The sequence below is a fragment of the Hibiscus syriacus genome, unplaced genomic scaffold (genome assembly GCF_006381635.1).
Source record: "Hibiscus syriacus cultivar Baekdansim isolate YM2019G1 unplaced genomic scaffold, ASM638163v2 tig00111689_pilon, whole genome shotgun sequence".
NCBI classification, from domain to species: Eukaryota; Viridiplantae; Streptophyta; class Magnoliopsida; order Malvales; family Malvaceae; genus Hibiscus; species Hibiscus syriacus.
The window spans coordinates 326,617-340,426 of NW_024063154.1; the positions used below are offsets into that span (position 1 = coordinate 326,617).

At 33.3% G+C, this 13,810-nt stretch overlaps 1 pseudogene; it reads right to left on the reverse strand.

Moving 5' to 3' along the window:
* Positions 1-6,112: 6,112 nt before the first annotated feature.
* Positions 6,113-12,182, reverse strand: LOC120167546 (annotated as a pseudogene).
* Positions 12,183-13,810: the final 1,628 nt, after the last annotated feature.

Here is a 13,810-nt window from a genome sequence, read left to right on the forward strand (position 1 = left end):
TATCGTAGTAAAGTATGCCAATTTTTTCTCTATATTAATAGATTAAATCATTAAAAATATCTAAGCGTTGAAACACCTCATTTGATGGTATAATTATTCTTGTGTTTAGAGACTCGTTAGCTAAACATATTTATAGTCCTTCTTTCGTCAATAAACTTAAATTTATGACCACAACTTTTTTTTATTCATGGTTACGACTTTAGTTGGTAGGAAATCGACCTATCAGTTAAACTCGTCATATCCAACATTAATGTGAAATGGTATGTGAAAGTGAATATAATAATTTCTATCGTCATTAATGTGAATCATAACATCAAAGGAAATGACCCGACATCATTAATACGAATTACCTCACGTGAAAATCCAACATTTTCTCACTTATTTCGTTTTACCCACATGTACTCAAAATAAAAATATAATATATGAATCATAGGGATATTTCCTTTATAGGATTGAATAGTATCTTTTATGTATTATAATATATCATATTTAAATTGTATAGCCAAAATTTCTTAATGAGTAAAGTCAATGTATATTTAGGTCCAAACTTTAGTAATATTTCTCTAAATAATTAACTAAATATTTATAAAAATAAAACAGGAGAAATATCAGAATTAATAAAGTTTCTTTATAATTATTCTTATAATAAAAAATTATAAGATAAAAAACAAGTCTCATACTAACCATATAATCCTTAACGTTTATTTAATGTTAATGTGTACAATCGTTATTTTTTTCTCTTTATCATGTTATCTTATAATTAAATATTTAAAGTTAATATGGTTTACTTTATTTCTAATTTTATTTGTCTCAATTATAAAAAAAAACAATTGGATTGTCACAGAAAAAGGGGGAAAAATCCAAAGCGAAATAATTCCATGAGAGGGAGGAAAGGTGTTAAAATTATGGGAAAAAGGTAAATTATATGTTTAGTATCTAAACTATCAGTTTTGTTTCATTTTAGTACCTAAACTTTTATTTGTGTCAAAATCATGCATAACGTTTACTTTTTATTTCATTTTAGTATCCCGTCATTTTAAACTTAAAGTAACTGCTACATGTGGCATTTTTGGATAAATTACATCATTAATCACTTAACTATCTTCTTACTCCTATTTTAGTCGCTGAAGTTTAAAAAATTTTAATTTAACTACTCAACTTTCAAGTTGCTCATGTTTTAATCACTCTAATTTATTTTATTAATTTTTTTGTGATATGACATTTTTATTATTATTTTAATAATATATAATCAAAATAAAAAAATTAAATTTGAAAGTTAGAGTGATTAAATTAGGAGTAATTTGAAAGTTAAGTAATTAAATTAAAAAAAAGTAAACTTCAGTGACCAAAACAAGAGTGAGAAGATAGTTGAGTGATAAATGATATAATTTACCTAAGTGCCATGTTATATGTAACCCCACAGACCGATAAGGGTAGCCCGATCCGATCTGGGAAGTCACATTAGGGCCACCGGAGCGACCTACTGTAAAAATAGCGAAAAATTTAAAACTTTTTATCAGAACATGTAAACTTATAAAATCAGTTTTCACTATTTAAAAATAAAACATATTTCCAAACACGTATATGAATCAAAATACAATTACATGCCCCCTAATCACATGTACCATACTCTGCAACCACGCCGGACGAACTCCCTTACTGAAGTCGATAGATGCACTGGTACAATTCTTTTAACCTGAAAAGGTGGTAATAGTAATAGAGCTTCGAAAAAGCTCAGTAATACAGAACTACCAGATGATGCTGAAAAACATGCAGATACAGATAAACATATTTTCCTTATTGGTTCAGATATTTACAGATCTTTATGTTGAGCTGAGGTCCATTGATATCTCATGTAGTAACAAACAGTATTCATTTCAGATGGAAATATTTCGGATGTCTAGGTTCAGGAGATCAGAAAGGTTTTCTAGTGTGTTCCCAAAAATCATGTAACTTTTCAGATCTTTTTTTTTTAAAACATACATATATATATATATATACCCCCATCCAACAAGTCCAAATTGTGTAGTTCCCCAGAACCTACACCACCATCAAGTCCAGTAGGCCCTGAGCACACAGCCGAGGAACCGGTAAATAAGGCCCTGAGCACACAGCCGAGGAGCCTCCAAGTATACTTCCTCCAACATTACCCCCCAGTAAAAATATGTCCGTCCTTAAACGGATATATCAAAAATCAAAACATAAATCAGGTCAATTATCATATCAAAATCCAGGTCAAGTATCAGATCAGAATCCAAGTCAAGTATCAGATCAGAATCTATGTCAGATATCATATCATAATCCATGTCAAGTATCAGATCAGAATCCAAATCGAAAATCAGATAAAATATTCATGTGAGTAGGGAACACACCAGAATTTACAGATAGTATTCAAAGATATTGGATAACCTTAACAAGTAGGGGAACACGAATCTTTAGTATACCGATAGAATATCGAAATTCAGAATCACTATTGAAAGAGTTCAATAAATGACAGAATCATCAGTTATTCAGAATATGACTTGAGCTGATAAGGAAGAAATGAATATTCAGGACATTTATATTCTATGTCGATTGATTGGATTATCAGACAACTCTTACATGAATAGTTCCCAGAACTAATGCATGTCGATTGGTCAATTCTTGTCCATAGACCATTTTCGGAATCATCGTTGAATAGATCTTCCAATGTCTTTATTTCATTTCCACACTTCCACAATATCATGAAATGCTGACGTACTTGATTATTTGTTCATAACCCATTGTAATTGTACACTACGTAAACTCATCAGAGTTTCCAGACTTGTCCAAATCACTTACTAAATCCTCAGTCATTGAGGTTACCTATTTCATTTAGCAGTCATCTCCATTCCAGTTACTTCAGAATTTTCCAGAGTAATTCAAACGTTCCTGAATTTTAGATAAATGTTGTACTTCCATTCTATTCAATTTGGTCTTCGTGGATGATTGTCAAACAAACGTCCAATTCTTAATACTGAATACGATCTAGAGTTGAGCTGAGTTGAATACTTCCAAAATTTATCATTGAGCCAAACTTGAGAAGACGAACACGCATTCAAGTTATATCTATATCGTTCAGGTACTGACATATTATTAAGGTTGATCGGCTCACTTAAGTTATGTTCCATAACCTTTAAAGGTAGTCCAATACCTATGCTTATTTGGATTCCTTAATTAATCCAAGGCATTTACTTAATATAGGCCAAAAGGGTATTTTGGTAATTTGGTGTTCAGTTTTATTTCATTCATTTCAGAGCTCGAGGATATCCAATCATTTCTGAGCTTGTGATATTGGGGTCATTTCCATTACAGGGTATTTGGTCATTTCACAGATCCACGGTATTTCAATCTTTTTCCTCTATCCGGTCTTATTATTTAATTCAATTTATATCTTTTTCCTCCATCCGATCTTATTTTAATTCAATCTCATCATTTGTTTCAGTCATTTCGAACAATTATGACAACAGAACACCCCGCCAAATTATTCTTCAGGTATTTACTCATAACTCGGATATTTTCGAGTCAAGTGCCTTCTCGGATTTTACAAACGCAATATTATGAATTTTCTTACAAAGACAGAATATTAATAATTAAATTTTTACTAATCGAGTTAAGTACAATCCTCAAAGTACTTTCTCCTTCAGGGTCAACTCTGACTATTTTACCTCTCAAGGGAATTTTCGTAATTCTTAACCAGATAATTTCAATATTAGCTCTTAACGAAATAATATAATTAGAGATCCTATGATCAATTTCTTTCCCGAACTTCTCTTATCTTGAAATGATTCCTTAATAGACTTCTAATAGCTGCACAAACCCTAAGGTTAAAATCGGTTATCCATATTTCCTAAGCAAAATCTAACATTTCTTGAGCACATATGTAGTTTATCATATCAATATATCCTTTCAGAGTTATTAATCAACTTCCAGGGACAATTCTGACATCTTACAAACTTAAGGGTATTTTCGTAATTTTACCCTTCCAGAGTATTATCATAATTTCCCATCCAAGTACCTTTAACATTTAACCTTTGATGAAATAAACTATAAGTTACAAACCCATGTGATTTCTTTATCAATAAGCACAGAACTTGTAATTTAATTTAACAATCCTCAATTTCTTATAAAAATCATCTGAACCATAATCAATTACTAAACCCTTTTACGTATTCAGATCGAGTGTAGAAGAAATAATTAACTACACAAATGAGACCAACATTATCTTAATCATGCATTATCAATATTCACATGTTCTATAAAGCATAAAGAGGTAGTAAAGTATACTCGATTTTCGTGCATACTGATCGACCATAAAAATTCCATTCGAATGCCTTTGATCTTCATTTACTTCCAATAATTCCTCAGATACATATCAACATAAATTATATCAGAAACGGGCTTAATTACGATAACGGATCGAATCGGGTGATAAATCAGTGAAAGACGGCTTACCGGGTTCGAATTTGGAGAAACGGACTTCGGATTCGGATTCAGGACGTCGAAAGCATAAAATATGACTTTTCAGAAATTTGGAATTTTTGGTCAAAATCAAAGTCAACGGGTTTGACCGGCAATTTCGAGGTCTTCGGGTTCGAATTTCGAAAAACGGATAGCGGAATCGGATTTGGAACGTCGAAAAATGTCAGGATAGGTATACTCGGTCGAAGTCAAAGGTCGTTTAATGTCCGGTCAAAGCCGGTCAAAGTTTTGGTCAACAGTGGTCAACGCCGGTCAACGGTCAACGGGTCAACGGTCAACGGGTCGAGTCAACGGGTCGGGTCGGGTTGTGATCGGTCAAACCGATCAACTATGCACCAAAACCGGTCAAACCGACCATTTTTTTCTTCCCCACGCGCAGTGGCGGCGCGTGGGGGTGTGTGAACAGTGCTAAAATCCCGGAAAATTTTCTAAAAATTATTTTGAGCGATTTTGAGATACTTACAAAGTTCGGTTCATAATTTTGGACGGCGGAGAGCTCGATTTCAACAAATCGGAAACTTTGACCGCTTCACCTCCTCACGCGCCGCCGTCGACGGAGACCAAGGATGACACCGACGAACTCGGAACGATGCAACGAACACGATGGTGGGGAGGTGTCGTAAACGGATGACCCGATCGTCGTGAATCGATGAAAAACCAACTAAAACCGAGTTATTACCGACGATACTTCCGACTGAAATTCACGACGAACGGCGATGATTCACGACGAAAGGTTTGAGGGGTTTTGTTCCTCGATTGACAACGAACACGATGGTGGTTTCGGCTCGTCGATCGGAGGTCGGAAGACGAGTAGATTGGAGTTGGAAGGAGGGTAGTTGGAGAAGACAAAACTGGAAAAAATATGAAAACCTGCGCAAGGTAGAAGAAATTTATAATTCAACATATATAAAAATTGGTTAAATCATGGGTTTGCCACTGAATTTCCTACGCTTTATAAAACGATCTGCCAACTTTAAAATCTTATAATTTAATTCCCGATTCCTTCCAAAAATACCAATTAAATTCACCACTTTATAATTTCTTAAATTTAGCCCCTAAATTAGGGTGTTACATTATAACAGTTCCGCTAAGTTTTTAACGATAAGGTATCAAAACCAAACAAAAACTAAACATTAGGTATGATTTGAAAATAAATAAAAGTTTAAGTACTAAAATAAAATTAAAATTATAGTTTAGATACTAAACGTATAATTTAACCAAAAAACAATGCATCAAGGACAAAATGGAGAAAAAAAACTACAGAAAAAAAGAAGCTTTATTTAATAATTACATTTTATTTACAGTTTCATCATTTTTTAATCCTAATTTCAGAAAGAAGCTTTATTTAATAGTTACATTTTATTTAAAGTTTCATCATTTTTTTAATCCTAATTTCAAATTTAACACCAAGCTTTTAACCACAAAACACATACAATTTTCTTGCCATTTTATTACCACTAAGAGAAACACTCCCTCGAGATAGCTTGATGAATTCCAATAATATAAAACTTTAGATTTGAAAGTAAACACACTAATACATGTACAATCCAATAATAGAACACAAAATGATACGCCCACCAATATAGTGTTCTCAAGCTAACAAAAACTGACAACTAAAGCAGTTGTGTTCTGTAACTCGAAATACTCATAGTAATGTACCTACAGATTATGTTAATTAAATGTACAATCCTGCAACACAGATAGGTGACTCCAGTTTACCTCTCTAGTATTTCAGAAATGCTAATTTGCTCTCCGAAAAAAGCAACACTAGATTACAAGCAAACCTGCTCAGTAATAGCTAAAAGGGTACATATTGGCACAAAGACATCAATACCAACACGTTTTTTGTTTTCCATGTAGTTATTACTCCATCTTGTAGGGTCAGGCTTGAACCTCTTGCCCAGCAGATTGGGTTTCATCTTTCTCGGCATCGCCTTCTTCATCTTCATCACCGGCTTCTTCGGCTAATTTCGTAAGCTCTTCCTGGATCATGAGCTTGATCGATGACTTTCTCGCGGTGAGGTCGGTATTGAAATGTTGTGCTGAAAATAAAGACATTTATCAATTAGGACATTGCATATCAGAAAAGTCTACATCCTAGAAATGTGGGCATCACACCAATAAAACAAGCATTTCACATTCCAACTCAAGGTGCCATCAAAATATTAATGAATTTAAAATGCAAAGTGATTACCAAGACTTATCAGATAAAGTACTTCAAAATTAGCTATTTTCATTGTTAATTTTCATAATTCAACACTGAGCCTCAGAATTGTTATTATATAATACTGTTAGAAGAACCAAGTGAGAGTGAGATACATACCAAGAAGCTTCAGAATGTCGGTAAATGTAGCCTGCAGAATAAAGTAATAAAATTTATGTCAGCAAGAACATTAAAAGCAGTATCTACGATGAAATGAAAAGCAATATTTTTGTCAATAAACATTCCCAGAACAACGATGTAAAATAGTCCACCCCATTTTCACACTGGCAAGTTTAAGCAGAGTTTCACAATCTTTCCAGAATTAATTCTTCAGTGAAATGATTCAAAACCAACCATCAACAGCAGGATTGCACTCAATGAAACAGCTATGAATGTTTGGTTTTGAGGTGACAAAATCAGACCAAATAGTCTTAGCAGTCGATCCTCAGAATCTATCTTCCCAATCAAACCGATGGATATTACAATTATTCTATCTTTCTAATTCACAAACCAAAAGTCTTAGCAGTCGGGAAGAGACCAAAAAATGCTGTTAAGAAAGTCTAGTAAAGGATGCAGCTATTTTAGTAGTATATTAATAGCATATCTTACCGTATTGAAGTCCACTTCCTTAAGAATTTTACAGATTGTATCCCTTAGTTCATGATCACTTGGCTTCAGTTTCTGCTCTTTAGCTTTGTCCTTCCCCTTCCCAACTCTTTTGCCTTAAAAGATAGAGAAAAATGTATTACCATAAACACCAAAAGTCAATATTACAAATTTGGCCATGAGAAACAATTATTCGATTTCTCTGACAGAAGGTATCGACAAAAACAAAAGGCAGAGGCCACTATCTTACTGGTTTTCTCCTTGGAGGCAGATTTCGTTGGTGTGGTGGACTTCTCCTTGGTGACTTTCTCAGGTTTCTTCCTTGAAGACACCTTTGGACTTTCATCACTATCATCATCAGCTGTTGAATTTTTAGTTGATGACGTTTTTGGGGTTCTTTTCTGTGGGGTAGACCTTTTGGGAGTTATGACTTTCTTGGTTTTAGCTTTTCCAGCAGATTCCTGCTTTCTGGACGATACTTTTGAAGTCTTTTCTTCTTCTTTGCATCTTTCAGATTCGTCTTCGATTTCATTTTTCTCCTCACTTTCAGAATTCTCGGGCATCTCGTCCTCAGATTTTCTGCAACTCCATTTTCCTTTCTCTCTTCTTCATTCTGTTCCTCTTCCTTTTCTTCTTCTTCCTCTCTTTCTTCTTCTTCATCTTCCTCAGACTCATCCTCTGAATCAGGAGTGTTCTTTTTCCCTGATTTTGAAGTATCCTCACTCTTTTTTCGACTCTGCATAATACATACAATAAGGGGGAAACATAAAATAACTAAGAAAATTAATTTAAAAAGAAGTAAAACAATTTCCCAACCCCTGAGTCCCTCGTCAAAAACATAATAGTAAGCATTTGTACAGCACAAATTATTTACAGACAGAAGACCTGATAGAATGGTAAACTAGAATTTCCTTAAACACAGTAACCAGAGGTGATCGTCCTAACAAAACGTTCCAATGGTTAAACAAATGTCAGGTTTCCAATGTCAACAAGGAAGAAATAATACCTTTGTCGTTCGCGTAGATGTAGTTCCAGAATTCGTAGCCCTTTTGCGCTTTTTACCCTTACTTGACTGGATGAAAAATAAACACTATAGGTTAGAAATTAAGCATGCAAAAATGGAGCTTTAGCAGAAGCAGTAGGTGAAAACGTGACCTTTTCTTTTTCTGGCAAGTAGAACAGTAGTAGCATGAGGGGCCACCAAAAAGTCTATCAGCTTTGTAATGATATCTTCCTGCATGTCCATTTTAGGCTTATTAACACCAGTTAGAGATTCAATTCTTCAGTAACATAATTGGCATTTTTTACAGGATTGTGGAAGTCGGATTATTAATAAGTTCTCATATAAATTACAATTGACATCTGCAATGGTACTATTCATATTACTAATAACCAGAGTTTTGAGTACTCCAAAATTCACCCCTACCTTGTATTGAACTACAATCCTAGTATCAAGATCTCACTAATTATAATTGTTGCATCTCAATTCTCTATATAAGCAAGTGACCAAAACTTTCTCAGCACTTCCCAAACTACTAAAACTAATCATGTAATGAGGGTTTCTCAGCTGAAGACAACAAAACGTCAGCTTTCTGAAAAGAAAAATAAAAAGGAAAAATATTACCCATAGTTCTGTAACTTTACACCAATATTTTACTGCAAGCTAGGTGAGAAAAAAACCAAACGGACAAGTCTGTCTTAGTAGGGTTCCTATTCACCAATTTGCATGAATATTAAATAACTAACTACTAAGAAAATGCTTTAACTATCAAACAGCTAGCCATCATTTCACTGACTATAGGCAGAATTAAAGCACGAATTACAGTAGTACGACAAACCTTCCTTGTAGTAGCCTTCATAACTAGTATGTCAAGCACATCACAGAACTCCAATAACTTTTCTTATTAAACTTGTCAAACTTTTCTTTTACTTTACTTTTTTGCTTTTCCGCAATTATCACAACATTATAGTGAAATAAGCTCAAGAAACCTACTGTACACACTAATATCAACCTCATACGCAACATAATCTAGTAGAAAACTACAAGCCTCCTAGAAGGTTTAAAGCCCAAAAATCCAATTCCTACAGAAAAATAATTATAAGTAACATACATACAGCTTCAAAATTTTATAATCCTCTTACCTCATTATCATGCCATAAAAACCAGAAAATCTGGAAATATACTCTTAATCTGAACAGCCTGCAAAGAGCAAGGAATGTGAGTGAACTGAAAGAAAAACCAGCAAAGTACTACAGCAGCAATCCAGAACCATCCAAGAATTATTTCTTTGCAATGAGACATGCCCGTACTCATGCACGCATGCAACACTATAAACTGTTTATGCTTGCTTGCCAACCGATAGTCCTTATCATCAAAGCAAGAGGATGAAACAGCACATCCGAAATGATAGACAGTAATATACAAAAAATTGACAGCAATCAAATTACCTTCCCTCTCCTCCCAAAGAGAACAGTATGAAGTAGTCTGAAAGTGTCATCAGTCTTCCGTCTAGACAACTTGAATGCCACTGCAGAAGATGACATAGCAGATGTCATTTCACTCAACTCATGGTTCTAAACTAATATCAAATACTGGAACACATCAGACTTTAAAGGAAAAAGAATATCAATACACATTAAAGGAACGTAGTAGAAATATGTACGGAAAAGAGCTAGCAAAATTAAACTAAAGAAGCAGTGTCTCAGTCTCTCAGATGTTTTCTTGACAATGCAAACTGTATGAAATAAAAATGAACAACATTAGGAGAAACGAACTGTTAAGATTTACAAATATAGCATCATACAAATCCATTTTAGGACATTGTCCATAACAAACCAATAACTTGAGTGATATAAAGAACTAGAGAACACACCATTAGGAATATCTTTAAGTGGAGTACCCTTGCCCTGCAATTGCGAAAGCAACCAATTAATTTCTATTGCACCATCAAATAGAGATTTAACATCTAAAATTGTTAAAAGAATGATAGCTGAGAAAAAGGGGGACTGCGAACCTTTTCAATTTGGAATTCCCTAGAAACATCTTTTTCAATAGATGCAACCAGTCTTTCAACAGATTTCCGCTCACGCACAGGTCGATCAGTGAGAGGTGTTCTTTGTTCTGGCTCCTTATCCTCCGACTTTTTTGCCTTCCCTTTAACTTTCTCCCCAGTTTTTTGAACTTTCCCACGCTTCTTTGAACCTTTTTCCTCTTCACTTTCTTCATCCTTCTCCTTGTTCCTCTTCATCTTCTCCTTTCAATGCATCTTCAGCCTTCTCTTCATCTTCTTCTTTCAACTCTTCTTCAGCCTTCTTCTTCATCTTCTTCTTTCAACTCTTCTTCAGCCTTCTCTTCTTGTTCCTCTGCTTCTTCTTTCAACTCATACACTTTCTTGTTCGCCTCATCTTTGTTTTCCTCAACTTTCGTGGCATCTTCTTCCATTGCATCAGTTTTAGGTTCCTCCTTTGCGTCACTTTCCACTTCTTTGCTTTCCTTGTCTTCCTCGACCAGTTGGTCTTCATCCATCTTCTCAGTCTCAACTTTCTCTTCATTTTTCTTATCTTCTTCCATTTCCTTTATCCCATTGTCTTCTTCTTCTCCTTTCTCCAATGCAACATCAACAGATTTTTCCGGAAGAGCAGTCCCATAGCCACTGGGTCAGGGACTTTGGTCTTCGTTTCTTCTTCACCCATAATCAAACCAATTCCAAGTAATTATTTACTTTGTCTTCTCTAGCCTTCCAAAGCTGTAGGATGGAATAACAACTAGCTGAAAAAACAAAACAAAAATTGTGCAGCAATCAAAATAAAACAAATAATTACACACAAAACAAAGAACCATTAAACAGACACTACAAAACTAAGCAACACAACATACCCCCACTAGAATACTGATTAATATATTAGGACTTGCACTCTTTGCAAGTGAATTTTCCATTGAAATCTTTTTACATAATAAAAGGAATGTCTTCTTCACACCAATAAAGCCCACCTAAGCTTCCCATGAAATATAATGAGCAAATAGCTGTAAAAAGGAAAAGGACTTGCACTCTCCATTTAAAGGGAAAAATCTACAAGGAACATTCAATTTAAGGGAAGAAAAAAAATCCTTCAACTGAAATGAGCATCAGAAGCAAACATGGAGGTGGAAGCCTCATACAAAAGAAAAATAAAGCATTTCCACACTGAATTGCAATATTAGAGATCCGAAAGACTGCACATGTTGAAAAGTGAAGAACTACAGAGTTGCCCCATGAGAACTAAATATTCGAAACAAATAACAAAGAAACCTTCCGGGTCCTGGGAGGAGACAAACAATAAAATTTCAAATCTCACAATTTTTTTCTTTTGTTTCTCTACCTATACAAATCATAAAGCACAGTTTAACAAACCTACAATCAGTCTATAAGGTTAGTTTAATGAGAATTTTCAATTTGGGCATGAAAATAAACCTAATCTGAAAATTGAAAACTCGTCAAAATTCAAATTTTAAAGCAGCCAAACTAACCACCACCACCCCGCGGAAAGTTTTCCAACAAAGACTACTAAAAGACCCCAAAATTTCACAATTTCCAAAACATTAACACCCAAAGCGCAAAATTTGTAGCTCACCCCAGCAAAAATAAATAAATAAATAAAAACCTATAAATTCTAAAGAAAAATAAGAGAAAAATGAGAGTAATAACCAGATATCAGCTGAAAACGGAAAAAGAAAAAGGAGAAAACTTACAGTGATTTACGAAGTATTTGTAACCATTCAACAGCTTGACAGACAGAGAGAGCAGAGTGTTTAAAGTGAGGAATTGTAACTTTATTTTGGGGATACGAATTAAATTAGCTTTCAATTTTTTCAAAGTCCGGACTTGAACCCCCGGATTTCAATGCAGTTAAGTTACACGTCGGAGGGGATCTTGTCAGAAAATGGGCGAGATTCGAGATGGGATGTAATTCACGACTCTGATTTTTTTCCATTCTATTTAATGTTGATCCAACGGCTGATATTATCTTTTGGAGGTATCCTGGAGTTGTGGAGCCCACATTTTGGGTTTTGTTGGTGGGGTCTATTTCATGATTGAATTCGTATATCTAATGGATGAATTTAACTACTTTATTACTACACAGAACTGATTGGGCGATTTTCTCAAAAAAATCAATTTTTTTTATTATATATTTATCTGTCATACATCATTCTAAATATTTTTTTTTGATTTAATATTTTTTTTAGATATAAACCCTAAATTCATACATCATACTTTACGTTGATGTGGTGCTACGTGGTGTAAGGCGCGAGTCATGAATCGCGTCTTACGACATGTGTAAATATTAGATGTTAATTTCGTAATTTTTTTAAAAATTGTGCTTAATATATAAGTAATTTTTATTATGGTGATTTTTGTGTAAAAACATCAACTTTTTTAATTTATATTGTGTCTTTCTGGATATTAAATCGAAAAATATATTTAAAAGATAAATAGATAACGAAAAATTGATTTTTTTTTTTGAGAAATTTGCCTCAATTTAAACTCTAGACGTCACAAATATTTATGGAAAGTTTTTATTCTAAAAAAATTCATACAAAATTCCACATTGAGATTGATTGGAATGCTTGGTTAAGAGATAATTTTTTTTTTTTGAGTTTGAGCATTGAGTATATAAAAATAGGAGCATTTATTATAAAATAATTAAAAGTCTTTTAATAAATTATATCTTATATTTACTTTATATTTACAAAAAAAACTTAGTTTTATAATAATGACATAATTTTAAATTATCTGAAATTAATATTATTAAATGTATTTGTTGGATGTGAATAAAATTATTTAATGCGTGCTTTAATTTTTATATATTTATTGGATAAAATACACAAATGGTCCCTCGATTATAGGTATTGTTTTATTGAGTTTTTTAACAATTGAAAGTTATAAAATGAGTTCCTGACTATGAGACATTATTTTATTAAATCTTTCTATTATTAAAGTTATAAAATTGAGAAAATAACTCAAAGTTATTTAGTGTTTTTCAATCCTCACAATAGGGATTGAGTCATCGCTTCAGCCATTGGCTATGGAGAAATTAGCTAAGTACAATCTACTTAACATCTTTAAAAATAAAAAAAAAACAAAGAAAAACTTTGAAAAAGAAAAAAAAAACTTTTATAAAACCATAGGAAAGAAGAATATTCTGAATGTGTTTTTAAGCTTACACTGAGACGGTATTTATAGTATTCAAAGATCCTAAAAACAAGAAAAATATAATTTCTAAAATAAATAAGAAATAAATCCTAAAGATAATTCTTAAATTATAAAATCCTGAAAACATGAACAATATAAAAGACAACACTTAAAATTTAAACTAAAATCTTCAGATATATTTGTCCTCACCTTCCATAAGGTGTTGATTAGATCTTCTAGTAAACTGCTGCTGATTGGACCATATAAAAACTGCCACGTCAGACAGTGTCATGCCCAGAGTCGTATCCATGTTTACAGTCGTGACCAAATA